At 42.6% G+C, this 13,910-nt stretch overlaps 1 protein-coding gene across 1 annotated transcript in view; it reads right to left on the reverse strand.

Annotated features, from left to right (window-relative positions):
• scfd2 (sec1 family domain containing 2) overlaps nucleotides 1–13,910 on the reverse strand; it is a 118,117-nt gene that overhangs the window by 53,591 nt on the left and 50,616 nt on the right. The window lies entirely within an intron of this gene.

Here is a 13,910-nt window from a genome sequence, read left to right on the forward strand (position 1 = left end):
CCACATGTGGAGGCACAGCACACATTACACATGTATACACAGACTGATTGATTAAACCTGGAATGCTTCTCCAGCAAAAGTTCATCAGCAGGAGCCAAAACAGACAACAATATGCAGCTCTCATACTGCAGCAAATTTAAAAGAATGAGCTTTTCCTGTCTTTAAGCGTTTTGTTTTAGTGCACACACTTCACAGTGACTCACGCCGATCCACTCATCCAGACACTATAGTATTATGGGATGACTCACAGATTGTCTCACATAGGAGAGTAAAGAGGTGCAGAGAAGAAAGAGCAAGTCCTCATCTTTAGTTTGCAAAAGTGTTGCAGCACAACACAGAAACGTACATTTTCTCCTCAGTGAAAACTGTTTTGAGAGTGTAACAGCTTTCTGATGTATCACTGACTGAGAGGACAGTTGCACAGAGCAGGAGGAATGAGTTGTATTACTGCACTCCCACAGCGAGGGGGAAATGAGGAACACCGAGAAATGAGATGATCAAACTGGCGTCAAAAAGAACAGCTGACACACAGACATGCACTGATGCTGGGATACACGCAGGCAGGCCGGTGAAACTCAGAGTAAGCGGGACTTTTCACTTTTTAATTCACTCGATAGCAACACATCACAGACAGCTATGAAGACCACCGTGGAAATACACGCAGAGACATGAGAACTAGGACATATGACGTTGTGCTTGTTAAAAAGAATGATCGAGCATTTTCCATTCAATTGTAAAAGGAATTTTAAAGTATGCATGAACAATAGTCTTCAATCATTGGCCCTGGCCACTACAGTGTGTGCACATGTCTCACAATATGACGGTTGTAGTGGATTACATTTTATCAGTTACTCTGATGAGTCTACCGCTTACAAAGCTTTATTTGTGGCGTGCCACAGTTCTCTATCCTCTACTGTGTTTGGTTTGGTATTTTGTTTTAAAGCTACAATAAACCTGCATTATTCTTAAGAAGCGTTATTATCCTGGATGGCTGAAAACTGTTCTCAATTCAAAAAGGTAATTTATGCCTCAATTACAAAGCTGTCTTGCTTAATGAAAATACACACTGAAAAGTTTCATGGGACTTTCTTTGGTTCTGTGTAGATCAAAAAAGATGCCAAAAGAGACGTTTGCTCTGGCCTTGTTGCAAACTCTTTTGTTGAGGAGGATGGAAAGCTGAGATTTTTGGACACCAGAAAGGTGTTAAGAAAAGCGACTCATCGCCAGCTTGAGAGTACAGAGGGTAGAAAAGGAGGCGAGTCCCAAAGACACAGAGGAAGTCCGCTATCACAGGAAGCTCCTCTTACCAATGTCAGATCTTCCTAATCGCAGCTCTACTTCCTGTTTCATTCCCCCGAGCGAGACAACATCACACGTGCATTCAGGACCATGCGATGCAGGATCACACATATATTTACTCATCTGGGCAGACATCCTACACAAACATCACATCCTGGGGTTTAGGTCCACATCAAAGTGGATGAGGCAAACAGTCCAGTCATCGCTGACACACACCACTTACTGTTTGGGACCTAGATACTTTAATGCCACAAATTTTGGGAATGTCACTCACTCACTCACTCACTCACTCACTCACTCACTCACTCACTCACTCACTCACTCACTCACTCACTCACTCACTCACTCACTCACTCACTCACTCACTCACTCACTCACTCACTCACTCACTCACTCACTCACTCACTCACTCACCCACCCACCCACCCACCCACCCACCCACCCACCCACTCACTCACTCACTCACTCACTCACTCAGTATGTAGTCTATTCATTGGCATTATCTTCCCATTGTCTAAAATAGCTTTTGATTTAAAAGTATGTGTGTTTGTGTATCATATCACGCTCTACTGCTTACAAAACTGGGTTTGATTAACAAATAACATGCTGCACTGCTCGTCACACACTCTTAGTATGCACAGAAGCTTGATCCCTACATAAAGAAAACACCTATGCTTGCCAGGCTAATATGCTAATCTCACACCGGGCTAATCTCATTCTCCCACACTTCTGTCACAGACAGGTCACAGATTTTGCACAGTGTGATCAAGCTGGAAAGTGTGCAGCATCTCGTTGTGTGTGACCAACATGAGCTGCAGCACCGATGTCTATGATGACGAAATGTGTTGTTCATGCAAGGGCACAATGACTGGATTAATGATGTTCTTCAGGTACTATGGACTCGTCACTGTACCATTCACAAAGTGCAGGGCAGTTGTGTGTTGACTAGACGCACACTAGTCTACACTAGTCTGGTCTGATGACAGCAGTGGTTGATGTGGAGGGCTGTCTTTGACGTCTCCAACATCATTTCTGCTGAAGGCGAATGGACTTTCACCTTTCAGATAGCAGCACTGAGGCCCACTGGTCCCTGGTCCGGCATAAATGCCCCATGGTCCATGAAGACAATGAGGCCTGTCACTGGTGGTGTGGTCAGGTACTTTGCAGGTCATCGAGCCTCTCACCTTCTGTAAATGTACCCGGAGTTGAGTGGATTCATCATCTGGTTCCACACTCGTCACATTGAAGCGTCATCGGTGTGGGATGTGGACAAAGTCTTTCTGTGACTCTTCCAGTCTCTCTCTGTATCTTTGCTCAACCTGCTGTTGACGCTCTGTGGACTCTTCCGTCTGAGAACTTCCTGCTTGAAGCTTCAATGTCGAGGTACTGTTGATCAGTTGTTAGGTGTGATCTTGGTCTTATGATGTCAAAATGGGAACGGCATGATGAGGGGAACTGTTTAAATACTAAATAGGGACCGATTGAAAAACTCTTCGTCACAAACAAACATGTTTTTGAAGGCCTAAAAGTGAAAATGGACCAAACCTTCCACACTCATCAGACCTGGTGAAACATTTTATACTTTTGGGGAAATACACATGTGACTGGCAAAATGGCTCAACAGCGCCACCTGAAACTTTGGAAACCGAAGCCACGGCATCATGTTTCACTGAGAGCTACCAGATTTGGTTCACATATACAACATCCGAAAACCCAACAGGAAGTTGAGTATTTTGAAAAATAAGCCTATCTCACACACACACACACACACACACACACACACACACACACACACACACACACACACACACACACACACACACACACACACACACACACACACACACACACACACACACACACACACACACACACACACACACACACACACACACACACACACACACACACACACACACACACACACACACACACACACACACACACACACACACACACAGCAGATGTGAGAAAGGGGAACGTGTCGAGGAGGGAACAGGAAAAGGAGAAAATTCAAACCATACATTGCATAGAGGAAATATACAGAGGATATTCTAAGGATTTGTTATCGCAACAGTATGAAGGGGTCCATTGAGCCACAGCCGAAAACAGTGCATGTCAATGAGGCTGAAATGTTTGTGTTCTGAAATGATGTACAATAGGTGTACATAGAGTGCTTTAAGCCAGTGTGTGTGTGTGTGTGTGTGTGTGTGTGTGTGTGTGTGTGTGTGTGTGTGTGTGTGTGTGTGTTTATTTTCCAGGGGGCTGAGTTTATGCTGGCCTCACTGCTACAATCCTTGCTGCAGACACTCATAATCAGTCTATACGCCCACGCTATATGGATGGCGGCGACAATGGTGGCGAAGGTACTCTTCGCCAAATTGAGAGACTGCCAAGGAAATGTTACTAACAGCAAGTTAATTCATTCCTCCATCTGCGTCCGTCACAGGGAGCCTTTTACCTGAGCTAGAGAGTGGGCTGCAAGTCGGATGTGATAATGCTGAGCTCACAGACACGGCGCAGACGCCTAACAGCTTTCAGCAACAAAGAATAGATGTATGTGAGAGAGCGAGAGCGAGAGAGAGAGAGAGAGAGAGAGAGAGAGAGAGAGAGAGAGAGAGAGAGAGAGAGAGAGAGAGAGAGAGAGAGAGAGAGAGAGAGAGAGAGAGTCTATTGATCCTTGGATTTCTCAGTGTTACAGCACCACAGTAGGGACAGTCTTCAACTTAAGGATGGAAAAACATATTAGGACGCAGGACAGCAAGGCCTCTCTTAAACAAGCAGATGCTTATATCCAAATGCAGCAGTTGCTTGACTTGCCTGCCTCTTGGTCAGATTCTATTCATCCTTTGATGAGCTAAATTTCCACAATATTTGGTTTAGTCAAATACAGACTTTACTTTGTTTAGACAAAGCTGTTTGTTGTTATGACCTAATCTGAGACATTCAGAAAGGCTGACACAACTGGAGACAATGCAGTTAGAAAAACCCAAATTTGTAAATTTGGAGGCCTTCACACACTGCAGGGAAAGTTTGTGTTGTTTAGAGCATCGATATACCTTCTGAGCTGTTGATGTTGTCTTGAACACTTTTACAAGGATGAAGAATAATATGCACTGAAATCAGGGGAAAAAGAAAAAGAAAATAAATCTTATTTTCTTTGAAGTTTAGGAGGGAAAGGCCATCACTGGATGATTTAGATGAATGCAGTGGAATTTTAATGGATATTTATAAAGGTAGAGCTGAGAAAATAACAAGATTTTGAATTAAACAAATTGTAGTGACTTCAGTTACACTGATCAGTGGGACTGACACTGTGTATGAGGTGATTTTTAACATCTGATTTCAAATGTTTGAAATGCATTAAAGTAAAAAACAACAAAACATGTTCAGTGTTTTATTGTGTTATCAAACTGTGATACTGCACTGGTTTCACAGTTTAACAGTTATTTTGTATTTGTTCATTGTGGAAGATCATAACTTAAATCAAGATGTTTTATTTGAGATGTTTTTGACAAAATGGTAAACTTGTGACGCTGGCACATAAAGATATGAAGCAGTCATTTGATTTACTGGCAACGTGATTGCTCATCTTACACCCGAGTCTCCTCCTTGGATTGTGTCTCATACATTGTTTAACTCAAGTTTCTCTTATACTGTATGCTCGATGAGAAACATATGCATGTGTCTTCGCATATTACTGTAAAGGAATTCATGGGAAAATCTGAGCTGAGCAATGCGCCAGCATTCGACACTGTGGATGAGGCACATAGGCCGTTAAGTCATTGAGGAAGATGTGGAGAAAACAGCTATGCAGCAGGGATAGAGTCCAAATATTCCCCATGATGGCCCCACTCACTTTTAAGGCCTGCGTCTGGTCAGAGTGGAGGTCAGTGGAGTCGGTGGAGCATGAAGATAAGCCTATCTGTGAGTCTGTCCATCACACTCTTCAAGACGCCAACAGACAGAAGAAAATGACCAGACGCCATGCGAAGAGTAAAGAAAGACTCCTTTTTACTTGTTTGCTGCTATCTCCTTCTATCCATTGGCTGGACCGCCATTTCTCAGTGGGGACACTTTGATAACGTAAATGTTGATTTATGGCCGTCTAAACACAGCCAGAGTGGAGTATGTCACACGCTATACAGAGCAGGGGTACAGTATGGGAAACAAAGGAACAGAAACGAAAGGGGAGAAAAATGGGGGAGGAGGTAAAACATGAATTTCTTAGTTTCTGTTGGAAGAGGTGGTGTAAAAGGAGAGGCGACGTTAAAAAAAAGAATGGGGGAGGAGGTGGAGGAGTGAGGGGGCGTTCCTGCTGGCTCAGGCCTTGATTAACACCAGGCCCCCTGACAGGAAATGACCCGGCCAGCTCATAGCGCCAGGAGAGCTTCCATCTGGTGTCGAGGCCGTGGAGGAGTTTTGCACTCGGGAGCAGAATCCGGAACCGAGTAGAACTGAATGTCCAGTCTGACCGCTCATACAGGACGCCATTATAGAAACCGTCATTCTGCTCCTGCTGCAGTTTGAGGGTGGAAAGGTGGAGAGCATCACTAAACTGAGGCCGGACGAGTGTGTACATGCAGGGAAAATGTTGAACTCTGAGATATTCCAAAAAATAATGTTCAATTAAACTTTGGAAGGGGAATACATGCATGTTCCAAATGGGAAACTCGACCACATTTGACCAAAATTAGACTGTTTGTATTTTTATGTGTGAATCATGTTTAATAAAAACTCAAGGGTTCAGCTCACCTTTGTGCTGCATTTGCTTGTTGTTTATAAAATTCTACACGGTGCTCTCTCTCTAACTTCTAAAAGGCAGTCATTAGAATTATTGCTAGAAATATGATTGAAGCATACCTGGAACTTTTTAAAATGTTGTGGAAAGAAGTTGATTGAATTACTGACCAACAAAACGCACCCTTTCCCAATAAATCAATAAATAAATGAACTAAATAAATGAATAAATAAATAAATACGACATATGTTTACCTAATTTTCAATAAACAGTATACAATCTTCCAATTTGATTGCCCCCTTTCAACAGAGGACACCACTGCAAGTCTTTGCAACTTTCACCTTTAGACTTTACTCCGGATGCCTTCCTGCCACAACAGGACTTCCATCCTATTCCAATATGAGAAGTTTCACATCAGGTTCTCTGACGTATCCTGCTTTCCCCCACAGTCAGCTGAGTTCCTCTCCAGTGAAGCTGGAAGCTGAATAAAGTTGTGTAGAAGATCAGATATTTAAAACTAAACTTATCTAACTTGCAGGCCAAGATTTACGCTTTTTACCCCCAATAAATATTAATAGGCTTCATTAAAAATATCTCATGATGTGAAAAATATTAGTCATGTTCACAATTTATTATAAAAGTGGATTTTATAATTTCTTTCAGGGAGATTTAAATGGCAACACAATGAAGGCTATGAATTCTTATTTTAACTGATTCTCTTGCCTGTGTTCTGTTTTTCCCTTCATGTTATCAACAACATATTCTAGGTTTGTCGTTAGAATGTGTTTTTCACAGTCAATGTGCTAAAAGTTTTAAGAACTTGTCAGTTCCTTGAATTAAGACCCAAAATGGAGGAAGTTACTGGGAGGGCTATTTGGGGGTGGTTAAGAAAACCAGAGGGGACAGCTTGGGGAGGAGAGTGGGTACATTAGGACAGGCCATCTTTCACTGCTTTCTGGAATCTGAAAAGTAAACAAGTTCTTCCGCACCAACAGATAAAACACAGATATATTGTAAAATCAACTAGGTCTGCTTTAAAAGAAAAAAAAAGAAAGAAAGAGAAGAAACGCTCTCACACACAGCGAGCCCCATTGCTCCATTCTTTCAGTTCGAAATAGTTTTGGAGCTGAAACATGAGAATGTATGTCCATCAGACGACAATGAAAACATGCAGATATGCAAACAAAAGCCCTTTAAAATCTGCAACAGCTTGAAAAACTAAAAAACTCAAAATATGAGGCTAGAGAGGAATGTTTTAAGTGAGGAGTCAGAGAGTGTCTTTACTATAGACAAGAAAGAGCAGTGAGTCGAGCTGTCCCAACTCCTCTGCCGACCCTCCCTCCCCTCTAAGGGTCAGTTGCTGACCCTGGCCTGCACTCACGCGTGTGCAGGGGCCAGGGGCCGCTGTCTCAGTTAGGGTCCCTCTGGGGCTGGCCCGTGTGGTGTATGTCTGGTATGTGTTTCAGCGTTCGCTCAGTTAAACGAAAACGCGTGTATGTATCTGCAAATTTTTGAGGGATCACAACAGTGTCTTTTTTCATGCGATGAGTCCAATTCCCGGCGGAGATTTAAGTGCTTAGGAGCCTTTTATGATGTGCATTTCCTGTCATAAATAACAAGCAGAGGAATCCTCTGCTGAGCGCTAACACACTCCATAAAGCAAACAGAGGTGTAAACTACACACTGGGTCTGCTGTGTGAAATCCACCCAACTGACCACAGCTGCAGCTATGGGAGCTAGATTTACCTGGTAACATTTGCTTGTAAGAAACTGCAGCTGAGGAACCACCTTTTGTTTCCGTGTTCTCATTCCATTCAAAGTACAGTGAACTAATCCATCTGTGAATAAAAATGATGTTTGTTCCAGTGTTTCACCTGAAGTCAGAAACTATCAGAAGTGACATGCAGAACGTTTGTTCCTCTGGTTTCCTGACAAAGAGCATCATCTTTCCTATCATGACTTCATGATTAAAAGAAGGACGCTGCACCGTGATGATGTGCTCGCATTTGTGCCAGAGAAACGTATGGATTTGAGTTAAGGCTGGGCCTTCCTGTGATGAACTGGAGACCTGTCCAGAGCTGGGATTGGCTCCAGCACCCTGTGACCATGAATTGGATAAGCAGCATCGAAGATGGATGGAGGAAAAACAATAAGCTCAAACACATCAATTAACTGAGATCTGATCCCCAAATTAGATTACTGTAGTTAAATTATTGCCAAATCATTAATTGTCAACATAACAATCTGTAATTAAACATGATTCAACCTCAGTACTAGAGAGATTCCTGCAGACAGGAAAATAACTTTTTTCTCCAACCCAAAGTCAACGGTACTTTTCTTTCTTTTGTTTTAGTTGATTCTGTTGTCGTAGTAAATAAACATGATTTAAAAAGTGAAATCATAACACTTAATTTACATTACTTCAAACGATGTATGGATATCCATAATATTGAATGGAATTTAATTTTTTCAATGATTTCACAAGTACTTGCTATGCAATCATTACATTTTATTTACATTTTCTTTTTTAATATTGAGCAGACGACGCAAAAAGGCTGTGAAATTGACCACAAGGGACGAAGGATTTGTGTATGTAAAGTTTTCTCAACATGTCTTGAAACTGGTACTTTCTTCTGGCACCACCTACAACTACAACTCTACTTTATGGGGTAATATGTACGTACAAAGATATGGAAACTTCTTAACTTCCCATGATGTTTTTAATGAGCAAAGCTGTATTATGTGCTTGCATAAACGTTGGTGACTTTGGTTGATGCTGCATTTCATTTCAGTTTACACACAATCAGAAACAGAAGTGAAACCTGTAGGAAATGTTCCCGTAGTTTACCATTAAAACAGTATATCATCTACCCCTGCTTTCTTCTTCTTGGCATGTCAGAAGACACATTTCTGATTGCATAGTTCGATGTTTTGTCCTCTCACAGTGCACTATGGGGGCAATATGAGAAATGCCCTCAGCGCTGACTTGGGGATAGACTTGTGTCGTGTGCAAAGCCAGAAGCCTGATCATGAGTTGGTGTGTGACCCTGCGTGTCAGCCAGCAGAGCCTGTCGCGGCAGTAAGGAGCTGATTAGCTTCTGTTAATTAAAGCCTGGGCTCCATGTCATCATCTTATCCGATGGAGCGAACCAGAGGGAACAATGCCACTGGCTGCTCCGTTCACCCGGGGGTTCACAGTTTTCACATACATGCAAAGTGTGTCTGTGTGTATCTGTACAAAAGAGGAGGAAGTAAAGAAAGGCTACCAATTAGAAATAATTGGGACTAATTTCATAAACACACAGAGTAACAGGAGGAATATATTTAATCAGGCGTAATTATTTTACTAACTTCTGCTCTACTTCCCCCCCATGCAACCAGCTCATTGCTCTAGGGGCTTCGGAGAGAGCAGAGGAGCTATAAAATTGCGAGACGGGCGAGAATGGAAAGAATTATATAAAAAAAAAGAGAGAGAGAAGAAAAGTTTAAAAAGTGGACAGACAGACTTGGTGGCCAGAGTTATGTGCAATCCCTTTCATGTCCCTTGACTGGCCCATGCTGCAGTGCCAACTCAAACAGCAGCGTTGGGGAGGTCCGACTCTCCTGCCGCTCGCCTCTTCCTTGCCCTGCACACACACCCCACTGACAGGATGAATAACAAACCACTGTGTGACAGAGACACAGAGACAGAGAGAGACCGAGACAGAGAGAAAAGCGCAACCACTAGGATTACAGTTTAATTTCAAGTCTTGCCCTTCAAAACATTTTTTGATCTTTGTCCTTTTCTCTCTCGCCGCTGTGAGTAAATCTCCAAATCCTCAGCATTGAGGCTGCACACCCACGTACTGATGTGACGTACAGACGTATGATCTATCATCCAGGGCTATCTGCACGTGCTCGGGTGAACAATTATGAACATTTGGCCGAGCGTGCTTTCTTTCTTGGTCCACTGTACCTCAGTGCTGAGAAAAAGTGAAGAAAACATTCAAAAGAAGGGAGGAGACTTTTGATTCTGAACCAAAGAAAACCAACATCCAACAGGGCTGACAGGAAACAAATCCATAAAGGAGCCTGAGGAAAACTCATTTTTGCTCACTTTACCGTCGTCTATGTAGATTTCGCCACAAGTCAAATGAGGGAATAACAGTAACTGCTCGGAGCTATTTGCAACCTGCACACATCACACACGCCGCGCCCATGCTCCCTCTCAACTTTCTGCCAGCAGCCAATCAGGAATCCAGTTTTTACAAGGACCAAGACTGTGTCCAATCCCATGGTTTGAACCAGCGTTGCAGTGTTGCCCGCCACCAATGTGGCACTTTCCACATGTGGTGTTGGCTGTGGTGTGTTTGGTTTAAGAGCTCATTTCCCAGTCTGCAATAAGCGGAACCATTTTCTTAGATAAACACTCGTTGGCCCTTTAATCACAGCGTATCCTAAGACGACAATACACACATAATACAGGGATGTATGTTATATAAACACACACTGTGAGAAAATGTACCTTAGTAAAAAAAAACAAATGTTAGGAATCTTTAGGTAATTCCTAATAGAGGGAGATAATGTAGTGCTTGTTATGGCTGCATAGATGTTCTGAACCTGACTGTGAAGACGCAGGTGTAGCAAACAAAAACAGTAAACATCCAGTAGAGTCACTATTGTCTGTTTACAAATATACTTTTTGGATGGTAAAGGCAGATCTTGTGTTCTGCATTCTTGGTGTCTGCCATTTGTATTGACAACGTTGTCACAGTTTCCTCAATATAACTTGTTACACGTCATTTTACATTTTTGAAAATAAGACAATATATATGGTACCATAATGCTGTAACACAACAAATCCTTGTGAAGCTGGATTGGGATTATACAATTCCCCACACTGTAAAATAAAGGTCTGTCATGTTACAAAGATTTCACATTAAATTCACTAACTTTATTAACATTATACTTATGAACTGTATAGTAAGAACTACTAAAAAATAAAGTAATTGTCCCTGAAAGAGGGATTACTTCATTCAGATCACACAAAGATTCTACTGCACTCAAACCCGTCTTTTTTTTTATTTTTATTTTTGAATTGCTCTGAATTTGGCAGCATATATTAAATAACAAGGACTACCGCAGAGCCTACAAGTCAGGAAGAAGACGTGTTCACATGTTTGCTTGGTGAAAATGACCCCTGCTATAGACCATGTGAGGAAGTGTGAGTGCTGTTATTTGAACCCTGGGTTGCTTCAAAACAAGCAAACACAGCAAAAAAAACTGAGACCTGTTTTTCCAACAGACTAACATATTCTGGTCCACCAAAGAGCTGAAAGTCGACAAGACTCAGTGACTGACTGGCTTTATAAGCACACATCCTTGTAGCTCATTGTAATTGACCTGAACAATGAAGAATTTCCACTGGAAAAAATTAAACGACAGTCATCTAAGATGAATTGTTGTGAAAGTTATGTTATATATAAGACTATATGTCACAAGAGCTGATTAGCATGAGATGAATTTACGTTGTTACATACAGCCTTATGGATGATGTGGACATTTTTTCAGACAGAATCAAATTTTTAAAGGTCAATATACATCTAACAAAACCACAATCCCCAGAAGGTAGTCTTTTGCACGTGACTTTATAGTGTACGCAAAAGATGTAAGATGACCATAAACAGAACTTCACTTGAAAAGGCAATAAAGAAACTGAGTGGTGCAACAGCTGTCTTAGTTACCATGCCTGGTTAATCCATTCTGAATCCACTCTGTGTTGTCTCAAAGATCAGCACTTAAGCAGAAGGTGTAATATCAGCATATTTAACTTGCAGGTTAAAATTCACCTGAGTGAAAAACTTCCCCCCCATGAGCACCATCGCTATAAACAAGGCCTCATGGATTATGCAACTAAGAAGTACTTGCTGCTAACTGAAGCATTTTGCTCCAACAACGATTCTTTAGCTCTTGAGAAGCACAGCAGCTGTCTGTGTTATATTTAAAAGCAGTGAGGTCGTACAAGTCTGAGGATACTCTAAAGGAAATGAAAGTCCACTAAGCCTGAAGGAAAACATGGAACAGAAAACTCATCAACAGTGTCGTCTGAGGAACACTATTTCCTGAAGATGTCCTTTAATTAAGTTCCCAGGAGGCCGTCGTTAGTAAGGTCTGGTGTGTTGAATTAACCCATCATGCAGTCTGTCCTAAACCAAGTTTTCATTACTTCTCTCTTTTTCTGTTGGAGCACACTCCCAAAGTATCTGTAGCGTGTTAGCGAAGCTCAGCCTGCTTACTGTAGCCACGGAGAACAAAATGGAGGAATTTGTATAAACATTGTTCTCATGGTGACCGGGTTTCATTCAACGTCTGGTTTCTATTAGACGCCTTTAATTGGAGGGAATGTCACAATCAATGTTTTGCTCTGGAGAGAGAAACAACCTCCCGCCTCATGTTACCACCGCCAAGCACTTCATCAGTTGCCATGAAACCCCTTTCGCAGACACTTGTATATATGGGCGTGCACACGCACGCACGCACGCACGCACGCACGCACGCACGCACGCACGCACGCACGCACGCACGCACGCACACACACACACACACACACACACACACACACACACACACACACACACACACACACACACACACACACACACACACACACACACGCACGCACACACACACACACAGACACAGACAGACACACAGACACACACAGACACAAACACACACACACACGCACGCACACGTACACAACTGAAAGACAAGGGCTGCCAAATAGGTGAGACTTTCACATGCACAGATTGTTTCTCTGTCAGAAACACTCCTGGCACATCATGACAGGCTGATTTCCAATGAAGTGTTTATAACAGAGTTAGATTTTTAACATGAGCCACATCTCATGGTCCGTGTCTGCCAGGAGGACCTGATTGAGACTGCACTCGGCCAAGTAGAACAGGACGGGACTGAGTCTGAGAGAGAGAGAGAGAGAGAGAGAGAGAGAGAGAGAGAGAGAGAGAGAGAGAGAGAGAGAGAGAGAGAGAGAGAGAGAGAGAGAGAGACAGAGAGAGAGACTGAGTCTGAGAGAGAGAGAGAGAGAGACAGAGAGAGAGACTGAGTCTGAGAGAGAGAGAGAGAGAGAGAGAGACCGAGAGAGAGAGAGAGAGAGAGAGAGAGAGAGAGAGAGAGAGAGAGAGAGAGAGAGAGAAAGAGAGAGAGAGAAAGAGAACGAGAAAGAGAAAGAGAAAGAGCGAGAGAAAGAGAAAGAGAGATAACGCCACAGTTTGCAAGTGGGATCAACAGCGTTTATTAGTGCTTTTCACAGGTTTACTAACCCTGTATGTTCTAAAAATGCCTACGTGTGATATGAGATGAAACCCCTAATAGCAGTGTATTATTTCAGGGTGTGTCCAAAGGTACAGAGTGGGCCAAAACCAAAAGTAGGACTAATTATGAACTATGTGGCAGGGGAGGAAACCATGTGTGTCAAGGCTCAAGGTTAAAGATGCTATTACTCTGGGAGGTGCCGCTGGCTGTGGTGTGGAGGTAGACACTTATTTCAACCTAAGAGCTGGCCTTGATCTGCTCTACCACACAGTAACCAGCTCAGCTGAACCAGCAAAAGGGCCTCGTGCACACCCAAACCAAAGAGACCAAGAAACACATACAGACACACACAAAGGTGCATAACAGACTGTGTCCCAAAAGTAAAGGAGTTTCTTAGAGCTGCAGTTTAGAGGTAAATAATATAGTTGGAGGAGCAGTACAGATTAACCTGAAGGATCATTTCTCTCTCACACGTATCTGTATGGACAAAGGACAAACCTTCCCACACCCAACTATTTGTGTAGCTGACTCAAAAGTGTGTGAGTTCACAAGAGTGTGA

This window comes from Lipophrys pholis, assembly GCF_963383615.2.
Source record: "Lipophrys pholis genome assembly, chromosome: 10".
NCBI classification, from domain to species: domain Eukaryota; kingdom Metazoa; phylum Chordata; class Actinopteri; order Blenniiformes; family Blenniidae; genus Lipophrys; species Lipophrys pholis.